Source organism: Hipposideros armiger, unplaced genomic scaffold (genome assembly GCF_001890085.2).
Source record: "Hipposideros armiger isolate ML-2016 unplaced genomic scaffold, ASM189008v1 scaffold_4, whole genome shotgun sequence".
Classification (NCBI taxonomy): Eukaryota; Metazoa; Chordata; class Mammalia; order Chiroptera; family Hipposideridae; genus Hipposideros; species Hipposideros armiger.
Genome location: NW_017731354.1, coordinates 4,681,256 through 4,686,058, shown reverse-complemented (window position 1 = coordinate 4,686,058; position 4,803 = coordinate 4,681,256).

The window sequence follows — 4,803 nt, the reverse complement described above, 5'->3', positions numbered from 1 at the left end:
CCCCTGGGCCTCGGACGGAAAAGCCAGGATGGTGGGCTTCTGGGTGGGTGAGGGGCAGAAGCCACTTTCCCTGGAACGACTGATCCCCCCCTTCATCCTGCCTTCCCTGAGCGGTCTCAGGGGAGCACGCCCCTGGCGACCCCTGCCAGCCTCCCCTCCCTGGCTGTGGGGGAGGCTGTGAGTCTCCGAAGTTTAAGTGACCAGGCAGTGGTGGGCTCTGTGTCAATTGTATGATGGCTTTGGGTCGTGGAGCTGCTGGCTTCCTGCCTCACCATTGCGAGTGAGTTTATTTCAGGGTCTCTCTGCTCCCCTTCTGTTCCCGGAGGGAAGGATGGAGGGCAGGGCGAAGGGGAGTGGAGCCACCGTCTCTGCCTCCACCAGCTGTCCAGAGGCAAACGCACTTCTGTTGTTTCTGCTGCTGCCCACTGCTGGCGGGATGCGTTTGTCAAGTTGGCACAACTTCCTCTGATATGCTTTTTATTCACTTTTTCTGTAGTAGAATAAAACGGAGCTCCGTCTCATTCTACTCAGGTTAGAAAAGTTGCCACGTAAGGCAAAATCTCCTGTAAAATTTTACCGAGTAAAATTTACCTTGAAAACCCTGTTAATCATTAGGAACTGGTGGGTCCTGGGCATTTTACTTGTTTGTTGGGTGTTTTCGCTGTGAATTCCCGTTCCCTGGGGTGGTGGGACAAGGGAAGGGTGACAGCGTAAATAAGGCCCCTCTGTCTGTCTGCTTGTCTTTCTGTCCCTCTTTGGCTGAGCTCATTTAGCTGAATTTGGGTACAATGAACGTTGCTATGAATTGCTTCTATTGTACTTCTACACGATACCTTTATTTGGTCAAAATGCTCTCACACCCACCAGATCCAGTGTTTTCACTCACCCGCAGGAGGGCAGGAGGAATGGAGCTGACATCTCTATGTTTCATATGCGGCCTCTGAGGCTAGGGGAAGGCAAGCCACTCGCCAGGTTGCGTGAAGAGCGGCTGGGACCTGGAGCAGCGTCTGGCCCCTGTGTGGGTGCCTCCCACCGCCCACCCCTGGCCTGGGCTTGGATCCCGGTTCCCTGTGGAGGAGGCCTGGGAAAAGCCCCGGCCAATGTTTGGGTCCAGGCTGGGGTCTCCCCCAGTTGTGGCTCAAGGAACTTTAATGGATTAGGGCAGTGGTCATCACCCGGGAACAATTTTGCCTCTCAGGGGACATTTAGCCATGTTGAGAATCATTTCCGGTTGTCACAACTGGGGGTTGCTACTGGCATCTAGTGGGTAGAGGCTGTTAAACACCCTACAACACAGAGAACTGGGCCCTCTTCCCCCACGACAAAGGACCAGAGGGCCCAGGAGCTCTGGTTTTGGGGAGGGACCCCATGTGGCTAGTAGCAGTAGCCACGTAGTCGCCACCTTGTCCCACGCGCCCAGTCCGCGATGCACAGCAGATGTTTATTGAGCACCTGCTGTATGCCCGCTTCGACCCCAGCCTGCCGCCTCCACCCGCATCCTCTCGTGACATCCTCACAAGACGTGATGAGGCGAGTGGTTGTCTCCGTGGGACAGATGAGGAGATGGCGGTTTAAGAGGCCTCGCGGCTGGGCTTTCTGGGAGGCACCATGAAGGAGCAGCAACTGTGGGGGGTGAGTGAAGACAGGCAGAAGGAGAGCCGGGCCGCAGGAACGTCTCAGCGAAGCCTTGGCTCGTCCCACTGGGGGCCCTGGAGTGCCTTCTAGGTGTCCCCAGTTGGCGTAAGGAATCCAGGCCTGTATACCGCCCCAAAGTCCATTGGGCGTGGGGTACGGCAGGAAGGGGTGTCCGTGTGAAAAGTGTCTCTTTCCGCAGAGAGTGAGGCCCTGAGGGGGCTCACGGAGAGCAGAGCCCCCATACTCCCAGCAGCCCCCAGGCATCCCCTAGAAGGGGTTTGAGCATTTGTTGGGGAGCACGGGGCTCCCGTGGCCGGCCACAGCCCCCCCCTCACTGTGGCCTTGGGAGTCCCCGGAGACTGAGGCCTTCTCACCGCAGGCCATGAGTCCCCAGCAGAGTATCAGCCTTCTTCCACCCCGTAAGTCACACATCGGTGACACTGCAACATGTTTTGTGGAGACACAATAGCACTAAAAGATTTTTAATTAGTGGCATTCTGCATGAGGAGATCACACACAAAGTTTTGATTGTCTAGTTTTTGAAACACTGGGAGATCGCGCAGTGCTAGGCCACACCCCTGCTGTCAGCTGGGGGCTGGAGCCGGGCAGCTGTACCCCTGGCTCACTCACTAGAGTCCTGACGCCTTCCGTCTACACAGGCTACCGCTGGGGCCGGCTTCTGGGTGGGCGCTGGCCGTCTCTCCCTTCACCTGTCCTTCCTGGCAGACTGAGCACCGGGTCTTGTCTGTTCTACGACCTGAGGGCCCTTCTCTGTGCCCATGTCCCACTGTGGTTTCTAAAGAAAATCTCCGAAATTACAGAGAAAGCTTCTCAAACCTACCCTTTGTCCCGGATATCCCCGCCCTTCTGGCTGGCTTGGGGGCTGCAGGCGCAAAGCGGGCCCCTGTGCAATGATACCTCTCCCTTTTGTGTGGGCTTTGGTTCCCGAGCCGGCAGGGCCACGGGGCGAGGACGGTTGACGGGTTTCCGAGTGCGTTTGCGATCGTGCAAGGTAACAGCTTCATTACTCGGTGATGAGTGACCCATATTTCCTAACATGATTTCCCTGCTGTAACTCAAATTGAGTTCATGTTATTCTAATGATATCAGTTGACCTTGAGAATTAGACCAAGAAGCCTGGGGTTATTCTTCCAACTTCCACTGCAGGTTCTTGTGATGTGTGCGGAAACGTGGTCTGCTCTACATTGCCCTGAAGTGGGCAAGGAGGCAAACAGAAAACAAAGCCCTTGAACTGCTCTGATTTTTAGAAAATGCAGCTGAGCAATTTCAGACTCTGGGAGGCTCACTGTCTCTGCAGCTGGCAGTTTGTCTGCACCCGGGTACTGCAGGATGGAGTCCCCACCGCTCCCCAGGCCCCGGGACCCCCCCCCCGGCCGGCAGGAGCCCTGGGCCACGTCCTGTGAGGCCTCCGGCCGCAGCCTCTCCCTGCCCACCCACCCTGCCAGGTTTTTCTCCCCAAACCACAGCAGGTGTCCTGCCACTCGTCTTCTTCCTTCATCAGCTCCCCACTGACTGCTGGGAAAGCCCAAAGCCTTGCCCTGGCGTTCGAGGCCCGTAATTCTGGGCCATCTCCATGCCCCCTGCTTCCTGCCAGCATGGCCCAGGAGCACAGGCACAGAAGGGCTGTGTGCCTCGGGGTCCATTGTGTCTTTATATCAATACGCCTTTGCGTGACCGTCCTCTCCCGCTGGAACACGCCTGGTCTCCTCTCTCATCGTCTCTGCAGAAACCCCTCGTTTTGCATTTGCTTGTTTGTGCATCTTTCTGGAGCTCTGACTCTGTTCTGGATACTGGGGTTCATCTGGGGAGGACAGAGGGTGACAGTAACCAAGAACACAGACTAAAAAAACGACAATGACATCTCCACCATGATAAGCTCTGGAGGAAACAAATAGCGTGATGTTTTGGGGACCCTGGGGCTCTCCTTTACTGAGGAGGCTCAGGGAAGGCCCGAGGTTGCTGTCTGAGCTGAGAAGGAACGGCGGGGAGGCAGCCCCTGCAGGAAAGTGCGGGAAAGGAGCCCAGAACCAACGTCCCGGAGAGAGAAGGAGCGAGGTTGTGTCAGGGACAGACGAGGTCAGTTTCTGAGTTGCCCTGAGTGGGGGGCGAGGGGCTCTGCTCAGGGGGCACCTGTGTAAAGTGGGCTGGAGGGCAGGCCGGAGGAAGGGGAGGAGGCAGGGTGCGGCATGCAGAGCCCCAATTCGGGGGCTGCACGGCTACGTTCAAATCTACATTGGTGGCTGTGTGACCTCTGCGAGTTGTCGGCCCTCTGTGCCTCAGTTTCCTCATCTGCAAAATGCAGATACGTCATATGGAGTACATGAGTCCATATTGGTAAAGTGCTTAGAATCTTGTGTGTCTGTATTCATTCGCCTGAATAGTCAAGGAACGTTCACATGTTTTATTTAGGCTTTTATTTTTTCAGATTGTAACAAAGCAAAATACAATTGGAAACCAGTAAGTACTAGTTCTTAGAATAGAATCGAACGAAACAAAGAGCACAGATGTGGCCCTCAGAATATCCTAGCTGACCCCCTGCCAGAGCCCCAGGCTCACTCTCGGAGTGGGGGGTGGAGGGTGGGGGGTGAGGGTTCCCCCGGGCCCTTCGCAACCTTCTGCTCCAAGTCCTTCACAGGTGGAGCAAACCAGCTGAAAAGCCCCCTGAGATGGGCTCCCTGCTCAGCTGGAACAGCAGGTCCCCATTTGGGGAGTGGAGGAGAGCAGTGTCACGGGGGCTGGTGGGGGGGGCAATAAGCAAGGACACAGTGTGGCTGGGATGGTTGCCCTGTGGGGCCAGAATGTGGAATTAAGTATTCAGACCTGGAAACCCCGCGTCTCCTGAGCATTCGGCTCTTTTGGAAGAAGCACCTCTCCTCGCACAAAGGAGAACAAGCAGCCGATGGGGCTGGAAGGGAAGGTGGTCTTGGGATGCAGGGAGATACGCGACTGTGATGGGGACAGATGAGAAGGGACACGTGGACGGAGAGAGAATAGAATCCACGAGACAGTGAGAGTGGGAGATAAACCAGGGGAGGCAGGGACACACAGCATTGCACACAGATAGACAAAGAGATGGGGACAGTGAGTGGGAGAGAGAGGAGAGAGAGAGAGAGAGAGAGAGAGAGAGAGAGAGAGGGAGGGAGGGAG